Raw genomic sequence first — 13,658 nt, 5'->3', positions numbered from 1 at the left:
AAAATAAGTAGGAGCTGAATTAGGTAGTATTGCACATAATAGTAATACAGATATAACAAATATGATCTTTACTAATATCTGGATTCTCACATGTGCAATACTCAAGGAGCACACACACACACACACACACACACACACACACACACACACACACACACACACACACACATGTATGTATGTACCACTGCACTGAAATGTGCTCTTTAGATAAAGCAATTGAATATCTCTAAATGTATAAACAGCTGCTGTCATGACCAAGTAATTGCTTCTAAATTTGGTAACTTCTAAAAATTATTTTGACCTTACCGTTCTTTAGGAAAAACAAAGAACAGACAGAAATCATAACCACATTTATTGTATTTCGGGTCTGAAAATAAAAGCAGTTTATAGCAGATTTCTTTTTTAATGTCATCTAACAATTCAACCTCTGGTTTCTGGTGCTTTATGATGAGAGACAGGACAGAAAAACAGGACCGGACGCTCGGCAGAGATCACATGTAGTTGCCTCCTGCTTATTAACGTTTTCAGAAATGATCTGCAGTCTTCCTCCTCCTCCTCCTCTTAACTGGCCGTCGGATGTTTGTGTGGAGCTCAATCAAAGTAGAAAGGAAATAACACTGGTTATTTGACAACATCATGTACTCAGACAGGTCCTTTTTTCATTAGTCTTCATGGCAGGCAGCGTGATGAGCTGTGTGAGCTGTGGTGAGGCAGCTTCTATATGATACAATCTTCTGTTCAACCAACACAAACAAGGTCTTATACTGAGACAGACAGACGCTGTAGGCAGAGTGCAGCTCACAACTTTACAGATCACATTGTCGCTGTTATGAATGCAGATTGTAGTGGCTAGTGAAGGGTGACATCCAATCAACACGCTTGACATGCACATTCATTTTACTAGCATAGCTTGTACCACATCATACAGGTATCAAGGGCTTGGAGTTAGGTGAGACAGCTTCATCTTTCTTTATATAGTACTTTTATTAGCCTCATTCATACTAGAGTTAAAAAGCAAACTTGAATCCTAAAAGCTTTACAGTTATTTATCAAGGACACTGAGATGTGGACAAAGGATCCGCATTGGATAGAATCACTGTTCTTCGTCTCCTTGAATTTTGCTAAGATAATACCAACCACTGTATTAAAGATATTCAGCTCTTTATGCCATGTATGTGCAGGTTTTTCACCATGTTTCAGAAATGGAGGCAAAAGGGAGCAGTTCAGAGTGTGTAAAGTGGAGGAGAAGAAAATCTTTCAACAGAATAGAAAAGAGACACTTGATAAAGCTTCATCATAAAGCTCCATAATCTCTACATTATCTGAGAAAATTGCACAATATAAATGTCATGACAAGTGGGTGTTTAAAGCAGACTCTCAAGAAATACCTGATGTTTCATATTTTAGCTGATAGATCACATTGAGGATTTTTTGTAAATCAGGGGCCTTGAAGGGGCCACAACTTACATAGTGAGGCCATTAAGTGTCCAACATACATGCGCAACTGATTCAATTAGATTATTCCTTGTTTACTGTTATAGCTTTGTGCAAATAAGTGACACATCATTGAAAATATTTTTATTTTATTTCAGAAAAGGTCAAAAACTGGATCCTCAGATCAAAATATAACAAACTAAATAAGACTGTGTTAGATAACATAATAACCCAGACTGCAGTTATAAAATCACAGCATGCAAATACCTCAAACTGAAACAACAAGAAAATAACCAATATATCAATATATTATCACATTCTGGCAAAATATGATTTAGTGCCACTCATAGTGACTGCCGGTTGTTTGTTGTCAAGCATTACCTCTGCCCTTATTCAACTACGCTTTTCAGAATTTATAAATGTTTTCTTTTCAAACATGTTGAGGGGACTGATACCTGGGTGTGTGGAATTTGCTGGAGCTTGCTTGAAAGGAATGTTGTGCCTTGTACTGAATGCCATTTTAGTTATTATTGTTGGACTGAAAATCGTTTTATGTTTGTTATTTTCACTGATGAAACTCCTGAAACTCTTTCATCAGTTTGTCTGTATTATAGTGTTTCAGTAGAGCACGACTGTAAACTAGTTCCATTTTTTTTCTTGCATTCCAAAAGGTCACAGTAAAATCTCAACGACAATTTGATTCAGTGGAAATATGAGAAAAGATTAAACAAAGGTCACATTTAGAAACAAACCTGATTAACTTTTATTATCAGTGTGCTTAGAAAAAGTGTTTTAATGTAGAAAACTAGATTTAACGAGTAAGATTCTTTTTCCAAACCGGTTATTTGCAATAAAAAATACAAGTAAAAGCTAGTTTGGTAATCAGTGTTTTATTATTATGATTATTATTCATGATTAATTTATTATTTGAGTCCTTGCTGCAAAGAAAAATGCTTCAACTAAAGCACGGAGAATCTCTTCTGCGGGACAGTGAGCTGAGGCAGTGGCCCTGCACTGAAGAACTTCACATGGTCGTTTGAGCTTCCAGATGGTCACATTGTGCTTCCTGCCACATCGGCTACAATCACCGTCGGACAGGAGGTGGAGGCCTCATGGTCCCAGCTTGCACTGTATCATCCACTGTAATGTGCACATCTGCCCAGCTTGGAATGCTGAGGAATCACATCTGTGCTGACTCACAACTCACAATTGGTTTCATGTATTCTGCCTTTCTAGTGTAATTATAATACTGTGTGTGTGTGTGTGGGTGGGTGTGTGTGTTGCCAGTAGACCCCATACAGTAAGCACTTTGCCTCCGTTGTTCTACTACTTCTTCGCAGCTCCAGACATCTTGTTTACATCCCCACATTTTTTCGTCAAGCAGTTGTTGAATGTCAAATGTCAATTTTGCCAAAATGCTGTGAAAACTCCAATAATTCTACTGTGGAAAATCCCCTCCCACTTCCCCTCCTTTTCTTACCTGGCCTACAACTTCCACCTGAAGCTCCGCCTTCAGAAGTTATACAGGAAGCCCGCTCACCTGGTTCACTCCTCTCTGAACAAACAGACTCACCACATGGTGGAGGCCTCATCCTTTCAGGTCTGGACTGTGCACAACGTGAGTTTGCCTCGTTTGATGGTCTCATGGTGAAAGATTTGATTTATATTTTTGATAATTGTGTTAAGAAATCGTTAAGTCTTATTTCTTTAGTAGTTGACTTGACAACATTTAAGTTAGTAGATGGGCTCTTTGTTAGAAACCATTCCAAACTCATCCCACTATATATAATGGGTTGGAGCTCTTCTGTCCTAACAGACAACTAAAATATTAAAGGATAACATACTACATACTCACTACAGTGACTAATGTCAGAATGCTCCACATGTTTTCATTTGATTATTGATTATTGAGTGTGATTATGTTCATGTTAGGATAATCAGAAAATGTTATTTACATGGCAGTGTCAGACTATTCTCTTAATTGGGATAATATCAGAATATTTCCTATAAGTTTGATTTGGTGTCATACAAATCTAACTAAAATGAATTGGTGCCCATGTGAACATGACTACTGACACTGCTGTGTTCTTTTCCTTGTGTAGCCTTATTGTGTGTGTGTATGTATGTGTGTGTGTGTGTGGCCGGCCGTCAGTCTGATCACCTGGTTTTGAATTTTTGCTCGCTGCTCTCCGGTTTTGTTTTCCTGCCTCGGATTGATTTCCCGTGTGCAACTTTTGATTCTCCTGTGAAGAAGTTTCCTTTTTTACCTGCACCTCATCTCCAGTGTATACTCTGCAGACGATTCCTTGCCTTCTGCCATTGTCACAACATCTCTGCAACAGCTGTGTGTATCAAAGTGTATGAGCCAATGCATATGTTGAGTGAATCTCTCGGTGTACGCAATATGTCACGTCTGTGTATCCTCTTTCTCAAGGTGTTTTTTTACTTTAAATTAACCTGATTTATGCTGCATTTCAAAATATGTCATCTTCCTAAACTCACAGTGCAGTCATACATGTTAGACACTTGATATCACTCTGGTAACAAGCTGACTGACATTCTACTCTGCACATCTGCACATGCTGCATGTCATTAAAGGAATTCATCTAAAATTCGAAATATCCTTCAGCCCCGAATTAGCTCCAGGGAGATGAATTAATGCGACCATCGCTTTAAAATAAATCAAAACATTTCTAAAATTATCTCTGCTATCAATTATGTATCGCCAGCTTTAATCTGATGTGCGGTCATATATTTTGAATCATAGATGATGTACGTGGAGATCCAGCTGCCTCCCTCATGTTGCAGGCTCTTGCAAACTCTTACGACCTCTGTGTCACATGCGGCTTATTAAAAGTAAATTCAACACTTATTTAAAACCCTATTTTACTCAAATGTCCTACAATCATATCAACTGAGGGTTTTGGTCAGTGAAGAGGATGCATATTTTTCATTTAGTCAGACTACCTACTAAATTTCCTTGGGCACTTCCTTCTGATTTGGTTTTAATCTACTGTTTGAAATATGTACTTTTTCAAATGAATTCCTCCACCGGGTCTGTGGAGAGATATTTCAAACCACTTGCTATTTGCTGAAGGATTATTATTCTCCTTCAACACCTGATAATGTCACCACTACAAGATATCAGAAAAATCCTTGATAATGAAGCCGAGGACACAAAAGACACCGCTTGAGAAATTAGAATGTGGAGAATTTTTTTTTTTAAACGGCCAAACCCCCCCAGTCATGCTTCCATGGGGCTAATTTTCAAGTCAATGCAGGGATGTGAAACTACGCTCTGTGCCTGTGTGGAAGACACAACTAGTCAGTGTATGTGTTATTAGAAAAGAAAAACCTGAAAAGCCAGCTTTGGGAGTCAGTTTAAAGTGTCTCGTTATGCCTGGAATACAAACGCTGTATAGTTTGCTTTGCTCTGGTGTTGCAGTGGGAAAAGAAATGAAAACAAAAAATAAGGAATGTCTGTTTCTTTCTGTTTCTGAAATCAGTGGCGACACAGTCGGTCTGACAGCTCTGAGCCTCGACTGCTTCTGGCACCAGCTGCTGCATCGACCCAGCAGCCACACATAAAGAATGACTTCAGCCAAATGCAACAGCAACATAGATGTTTGAAGACAGTGTCATGACGGACAATGTATAATTCCACTATGAACTCCTTACACCAACTACAAATAGGTAAAACAACACAGGAGAATGTGTAGACATCCAACATCCATACTGCTGGATACGCCCTGGAAATGTCAGCAGTGTATTCCAGGGCCAACATCTAGAGACAATCATTCACATTACAGTCAATTTAGTGTCTCCAAACAACCTAGCCTCAATCTGCCTGTCTTTGCACTGCAGAAGCAAACACAAGTACCAAGAGAAAACTGTCATTGTGCCAGGATTGTAAACCTGTGCAGATACAGGGAGAACTGGGATTTGAATCAATAACCCTCTTACTGTGAGGTGACAATGCAACCACTGTTCTGATGTGCTGCCCAGGAGAAGTTCTTACAAGTGTCATGCTCTTGAGGCCCCCTCCCTTGATATTATTTCTGTTTCGTGGGTTCTGGCACTCGTACGCCACATGAAACATCTCACCAGAGGCCATTTATTTATTTGATTTTTGATTAACTTATTTTTCCTCTACTGGCGTGTCGATTAAAACTCAATGAGTGAGGATCCCTCTGGAATTGAACTTAATTAAATTACAGAAGCTGTGATATAAATGTGAGAGAAAAGTGAACATTTGATTGGGAAGCAGAAAATTCAGGCCTTTTTACACCTTAATGTCCGAACCAAGGTTCTTGTCTTTGTTACGCTGTTTACATTTGATCTGGTTACTTTCGGTTTCATGTTGAAATGTAGGGAGCAGACCTAAGACTGGCTGTATGACACGTTCTGTCATCACCTACATGGTGCTGCCTTCATGATATTGATTGGTTTGTAGAAGGCTGTGTGTCTTATGTGTTTTTAAGTCAGTTGGCAGTGTCCATTTGGAGAAAAGGAATGAACCACCTGATTTTCATTGCCTGTGTAACATCATTATGGTATTACTATAATCATCATGGTTCTTCACATACAGTATATTGGTATCAATGCTTCTGTCAGAAGGTTATGTTATCACCTCTTTCTGCTTGTTTGTTCTGAATTAGCAGATCTACTGGACAGATTACCATGAAACATGGTGGACGGGTGTGGAATGGATCAGAGAAGAACCCATTAAATCCTGATGTGGATTCAGATCAGGGAGTGAAGCCAGGATTTTTTGTTTCACTTTCTTTAAAATTGTGAGACAGGGAATTTTCTAAATTTTCATTGATTTCTCAGATAACATTTTAAGGATTTTGATGAAAAACATCAGACATATTTAGGGGACTGGTATTTATCACTATAGATCCAAATAAAAACCTGGATCTAGTGAATTTAAATGTGGGTTAATAAGTAGACTGTCGGGATTTGAAGGAGATTCTAGTTCAGCCTACAAGTTCCACTGAAACTGTATCACACATACAAAGAAGAGAACCTCTTAAATGAATTTATAAAAAAGATTATGGATCAAATCTGAAAGACCTCTAGTGATGACAAGAATAATTACTCGCCCCACCTGCTCATGCTCCAGCTGCATCCAGCACGCTCCAGCTGTTCTCAGAGCTGTGAGTGGCAATAAGAAACCACTAACCAGTAAAAGTGAATCAGCCAGGCTGAAAGAAGTACATCAGTAAAAGATAAATAAAAAACATTCCCTGATTAGAAGTGGCATGTGGGCAGAGCCAGTGAAGTGCCTGACAGGAGAGAATACAATGAAACCATTCATTTCACATGTATGTAATTTCTATTTTAAGCCATTTTACAGAGAAGCCTTTGTTTAAGATGGAAAGTTTAAGATTGGTTACAAGCGAATTTATCAACTAAAGCTTTTTACATATTAAAGATATTAAGCCAATTGCTCTTAATGTACTTGATGAATCAATCAAGGACCAAGTAAGTGAATAATGAGCGCTAAATTAATGAGGTGCTCTTCATATTAAACAGCATGAAGTAGGGCTGTTGTCCCCCTTTATTTCTCCTGCAGGAGAGGACAGAGGAATCCATATTTATTAGTGACATTTCATGTGTGCTTATTCAGTTATGTGCTTCAGATAATCTTGTAAAACTTGTTTACAACCTCTCTCATCATTTCACTGCTCACTCTATGCCATGGACTTTGTTTAACTGCCAAAAAGAAACTAAATGTAAATGGGGTGTATTCTTTTTTACAGTAGCAGCTTCCCCCCAACCTTCAGTCCCTGCACCAGGCTAACAGATTCCAGACCAGTGTGTCCTGTTTGACTCTAAGCCCCATGTGTTAGAACAAGACTGTTGAATATCTTGTTTCTAAAAAGTCACTGCCACAACCAGAAATAGTGGCCAGAGCAGTGAAAATATCCAAGTCATAATAAAGTTACTATATGTATTTGAGAAAATATTGACTCATATTAACATTGAATGTGTAAATCTTAGATTAGATTAATCCAGCTCACACCACATACTCCTTATGATTGAGTAACCTTCTATCTCCTCATTTTAGAGAAAGTGAAAAAAAAGCCTGGATCTGCCAAATCTACAAGATTTCTCTGAAATCAGTTCAGTTGTGTTGTAAATTATCTTGACGGACAGGAAAACAAATGAACGGCAAAATAATTTCTTCTTAGTGGAGGTGAAAAATAGGAAAGGACTAGAGGATTGTATGTGGGTTTACCATGGAATGTATATAAAGATGGATGACATGACAGCTTCCCAAAGGTGAAGCCAAAGTGTCTTGAACGCCCCCTGGGGGCTGGCTGCAGCATAGGTCATAAACCCTCTAAAAGCCATGTCAAAATACTTTAGGTACATGTCAGGTACTTCTAATCACCCTAATTCAAGGGATCATTTTTCGAGGAAGTTTGGTTTTGATTGTATAAAAAATTTGATAGTATTAAAAACGGTCTGAAATGCGATGACTGGCCAGGCGTCAATACCACGGCTCCATCTCAAAATTGCTACTGCGCAGACTCTGCCTCCAATTGGTGCAAGATGCAGCTTTTCATATCCAGGATACAAATCTAAATACTTAATTTCTGGAAGTGGAAGTGTGTCTGGTGTGTATCCACAGCTGTACTTTCATGTTGTCAAACTTAATCCAGTCATCTGATCAACCATTTTATAACCTGGAGTCACCTGAAGCTAAAGCAGCAGAACAGAGGAGGAATAATTGAGTGTTATTTGGCTGATTAAACTGTAACTGTCATTGAGAGAACATATGGACTCTGGAAATTGTCTGAATTATCATCTGAGGTGTATTCACTCACAACAATGTTCACAGTTGAATGATGAAATTTGTATGAATGATTGTTTTTGAGAGAGACCGCATGAAAGCTTTCATCAGGCCAACAAAGAGATTCACATAACAAAGAGAGTGTGGTGGTTGAAGCTGTAATTTGCACTCCAGTAGGTCTTCCCCTGATATAACAGGGTTCCAGACTCAAAGCGGAGACCATGACGGGGGATTTCAGTCAAAGCAAGAATGAATGGTAGACTAATGAAGACTGAACAGAAGGTGATAAACTCCCTTCAGACTTACCTTCCATAAGTGGTATTGGTCCCAACTGACTTTTAAATTAGAAGCTGTGCATCCTTTAATCCACTGTGATGAACAACTTAGAATACATCACCATATTTATGACTCCAGGAGGAATAACCACAAAAAAGGTGAAAATGAATTACAAGGTACAGAGCTAGAGAGCAAAGTGAGAAATTGTAGCTCTCGCAAAGACAATGGATAAAACTAACTCCTAGAAACTCAAGATCAAATGAGAAAAGAATAAAGTATGAGCTAACACCCTCAACTAAAGAAGGAGCAGATGCGGGGGGGGTATTACCTTAGAATAAACACTAGATACAGCCAGACTGACTTTGCCCAAATTTTAAACATCCATCAAAGTCTTTTAGGCTCTTTAATCTCTCAATTCTTAGTGTTCAATTTGTTTAATCAGCACAAAACAGAGTTTGTGGTTTCTTGGAGTGCAACAGTCTTAACAGCAGTTTATTCTAGACAACCCTAGCAGCTCTTGTTCATCAAAAAATGGATCCAGAACCAAGAGTGGTTCAAGGAACTTTGGAGGCACAAGGCAAAAGGAGCCAATCTTCAAACATTCTTTTAGTACCAGAGTAAACATAGTGCATACTGTGCATACATATAAATAATAGCAAAGCAGCAAAGCTGAAGTGCAAACCCCACCAGGCTCATGATGCACACACATTTAGATGTTCAGTTCTTCAACCAAACCTCTGACATGACAAAGCTTTTAGCAGAGAGATAGTAACATGGGGCCTTGTCAGAGGGTTTCTGACCATTGTGTTATTGCAGAATTCTGAACTTAGCCGCTAATATAGTAGAACTTAATGGGTATCTGGCAAAAATGTCATTGTTGTGGACTAATTGGATGTCCTCAGGGGGCCCCCCTCTCAGTTTGGGGCCCCTCGCAGTTGCCTCTTGCTTACTGTTGCAATGCCACTGTGCAGAAAACTCCATAACAGGGCTGAGCAGCAAAACAAGAGCAATAATTATCGTAATATTATTATCAATTGCAATATAGCAAAGGTGTCAGTGTCGATATTATGCTTTGTGTAAGGTGAGGACAAATAACACATAATTGAACTGCCTTTTAAATGTTTTGCTGTTTATTGCATATCTATATCTTATCTACAACCTTCACACCAAGACCAGTAGAGAAATAATAATGCAACATTTATCATGATAGTATCATGTCGTGACTGATCCTGCAATTCAAAGAGTTGTTAAATGTGCAAAAGGTCTCATGGAATAAGGAGCACTGCAAATGTAGACTTTTCTTTAGAATAGTAAATAACACTTTAAAACAGCAGTGACACAACAGTACTGAGTGTGACTCATTTTACACCACGGCCTGGTCTCATGTCTCACTACCTTGAAGTCTAATCTTACTCACTGGTGGAAGATCTCTCTCTTTTCCTCTCTCTCCATTTGCCTTTCTAATCATCCCTCTCTCTCTGTCGCACAATTTATTTACTTCCCTCTGCGAAGCTCCCTCAATATTCCTCCCTCCATGCTCCACACAGTGACAAAATGGCTTCATTTTCTCGACCTCAGAAGCTAAAGGGAATCGATTGAATGACTCACAACTCTCTCGCACACATCTTAAGATCCTTAATTTAATCAAAAGGACAGCGTGATTTGGTTATGCGTGAAATGCCGTGGTTTATCTGCCCTGAGATATTCGGAGGCTAACAGTGTGTACTGTGCTCATTGTGCTCGGAGCACGGGTCATAAAAAACCCATTTTATTTTGTATCTATACTCCTGAATGTTACAATTGAGCACAGGCGCCCAGAAGATGTCGGATATGACCTTTAACCCTGTCAGTTTCATCCACTGTGAGGGCAGGTGACTGAATATTTAAGGCTGGTGCATAAATTGGTTATTTTCAAATCTGACATGAAGATGCTGTTAAATGCATTTCATGTCATTGGCTGAATTACAATTACATGTGAAATGTTGTGAGCTCTGTGGTCTGATTATTAATCATGTTCGTCTCAGAGTTGCATTATTTAAGCCTAAATAATTTAATGAGTTTATGGTCATGGTTTTCATTCCAAACTTAATCAAGGTCTGAGCGAACACCCAGAGTCCCTCCAGCTCACCAGCATCCCCTGTATTTAATCGGTTAATGGACCCTACAGGGCAAACTCATTTAGCACAGAGTGCATGAAAATAAGTTAAATAAATGAATCACGAAACTTTGTTTATCATCTGAACTTGCATTGCTACATGTGCTGATTGTGTTTGGGGATGTTTTTAGAAATGAGAGGAGCATAAACAAATCAGGTTATTAACTTCAACATCCCAAGGTGCTACTTTGCCAGCATTGTAAAGAAAATTTATTAAATGATATGATCAGCGGAAATTGAATAATTAACCCAAAATTGAATTGAGTCCTCAATATTTTTCCACATTCTGATACTTGTAAAGGCCAAAAGGAGAGCAATAAAGAATGTGCATTAAATCCTACAGGCTATAAGTTGAGTGTGAATTTGAGTGAATTTGTAATATGCATATAGCTACTGGTGATTCTTGGACTTTAAATGACTAAGTGGGTTTGAGGGAAAAAAGCAATTAGTAATCAGACAGGTGTCTGCCTGGAAAGATTCCTGAAATACCCTGCTGGTCTGCTAAGGTGTTTTTGCCAGTGGGCACATTTTTAATTGTTACCAGGCGGTCAGGAAGCTTTCCCTCTGCCTGAGTGTCCCCCTCCCCCCGTACATTTTTTAATTATCTGGGACAATTTACTAGGTTTACTAGGTTAAATCACCCTGGAAATTATCCTGTGTCTCAAACCTCCAGAGCAGGTTTACTTCAGAGGAACAGATCCATGTTTGTGAACAGCCCAAACTCACCAATCAGTTCAGAATCAAACCCACGTCATCACGTAGAATCCTGGACAAAGGACAAAAGAGTTGACAATAAAGTGACAAATGTTAAAGAGCGATAGATATTTTAATAGATAGTTTTGCTGTCCGCACAGCTGTCTATCCTGGCTTAGTTTATTTTATCTTTATTAATTAACTTTTGTAGCCTCATATTATTTTACAGAGACTTAAATCCTGAAAGTCTATCTGACTATGTTGATTCTTGTACTGTTATTCTATCTCTGCAGCTCAATACGACATAGAGACTCTGTGACAATAATTAGAAATAAGAACTAAACCAACAGATGGTTTTAAAAATGGTCCAAACACATTTTAAAAAATTTGATGTGATTATAAATGAACCTTTTTTTTGGATTGACCTCATCAAACTATGCATCTCCTCTCTATTTGGTGGCAGATCAGTCTTTTACACTACTTTTACTTTTTAAATCTACACCACATATTCAAAATGGTTTATTCATCACTTTACAAAAGAGCAACTTGCTAACAAAACTCCTACTGATATCCAGCATCACAATTCATGTTACTCAGGACAACCAATGTTAATATGCTTAAATGAGGGACAATAGGATTTTGTTCTTAAATAATCTATAAAATGTTTGTAGTTGTAAATCAACTTTTGTAATCTTGCATAACAATGGAGATTCAAGTTTGTTTGGTAGCAGAGATACATTTTTATGCTACATGGTAGATGATCCCCTTATTTATTTAGAAAACACATTGTGTGACTGTAGCTTATGAATAAATGAATTCAGTGGTGAGGTCACACAAAGATACAGAGAAGAAGAGAAGTGCTTAAGTGAACATCTGTTTACATATTCAAACTGTGTAAAGTAAAACTCAGCACTCAAACTTCCCACACTGTGACGCTGAAATAACAAATATGAACTTGACCTTGTGCTTACAGTTGAATCTGATTAGCTTTTTCAGATAAGGCCTCAATGCCACACAGTGTTAGAGCTTTCTTTGTTTTTTTAACCTCATAGCTCATGTAATTCCAAAAAGATTTTTATATCGGAACGGCTTATTCTTCAGACTCATACAAACTCACAGGTTTACAAAGGTTGATTTAAAACTACTTGAAAAAAAAAAAAATCACAAGCTGAAATCCCTATTGACTGAATTTGAGTCCATAAAATATAATCTCAGTGAAGTCAAATGAAAATTCATCTTGGGTCTGTTGAACTACTTCATTGAAGCATCTACTGTTTGGCTCGTGTGTGACTTGGGACACATTTTATAAAGGTTTTTGTATTCTTGCCACTCAACATATTGTCAAGAAACTCTACAGGTGTGTAGTTAAGATCTGATGAAAATAAATATGGATAAGTACTCATGTGACAATGTGCTCATGAATACTGAGACAGTCTCAAGCTGTTGAAGGATATTTTAGTTGCAAGATGGTCTCTGGTTGACATTTCTTCCTTGTGTTTTATTATGAACAATTTCTATTAAACAGATATTTTGTTACAGGCCTAATTTTTTTGCTCTAGATTTCTTATCAAGACTTTCCAGTGTTTCTTATATTGCATACATTTTTCATATGTCAGTTTCTTCTTCATAGTCACCTCATGGGGTATACTTGCTTTTTATATGCAGTTAGTAAAAAAGGTCACACTGCCATCACATGTTGTTTCTACTTGATGCAAGCTCAGATAAGTCATTGTGACTGAAAAGAGCCAACACCATTCAGAGATCTTTCTTCTCTTCCCTAAACTGAATGGGGATTTGTATTTAGATTACTTTTCCTCAATAGCCACTTTAAAACATGCACATGTGTGCAGAAGTGCTGGTTTAAACACAGAGCAATGATATCCTCACCCACTTAAAGGAATGCCTGGAGACAGTGAACAGTTCAAAGTGTTTGACTGTACATGCCACATACATCCACTCACACATACTCACATTCTGTCTGTATTCACCATCGGAAGCAATTTGGAGTTCAGTATCTTAGACATGGAGGAGCCGGGGATTGAACACCTTGGTGGACGACCCGCTCTGAGCCACAGCCGTCCTGTCTCGAGAGATAAGGAATGAAAATAGCTCTGTTTTTCACAGAGATAACAACATACATGAGAGAAACAAGGAGGGATAAACTGAGCTTTAGCAGGAAATCATGCATAACAAAAAGGTGAGCAATGCTGGAAAACTGGCTATGAGCAATTGGAGCCATTGTCACTCAGCTGGGCCTCAATATGGACCTCATAATGTCACACATCCCAACAGGAAACA

The 13,658-nt window shown here is 38.3% G+C and overlaps 1 long non-coding RNA gene across 1 annotated transcript; it reads left to right on the top strand.

The window, feature by feature from the left end:
* Positions 1-2,948: 2,948 nt before the first annotated feature.
* Positions 2,949-8,159, top strand: LOC109630389 (uncharacterized). The gene is made up of 3 exons (XR_002202793.2): positions 2,949-3,052; positions 4,941-5,127; positions 6,093-8,159. It is a non-coding gene; the product is annotated as an uncharacterized lncRNA (long non-coding RNA).
* The last annotated feature ends 5,499 nt before the right edge of the window (positions 8,160-13,658 follow it).

Source organism: Paralichthys olivaceus, chromosome 14 (assembly GCF_024713975.1).
Source record: "Paralichthys olivaceus isolate ysfri-2021 chromosome 14, ASM2471397v2, whole genome shotgun sequence".
NCBI lineage: Eukaryota > Metazoa > Chordata > Actinopteri > Pleuronectiformes > Paralichthyidae > Paralichthys > Paralichthys olivaceus.
The sequence above is the reverse complement of the archived record's forward strand: the minus strand, read 5'-3'. Positions and strand labels throughout refer to the sequence as shown.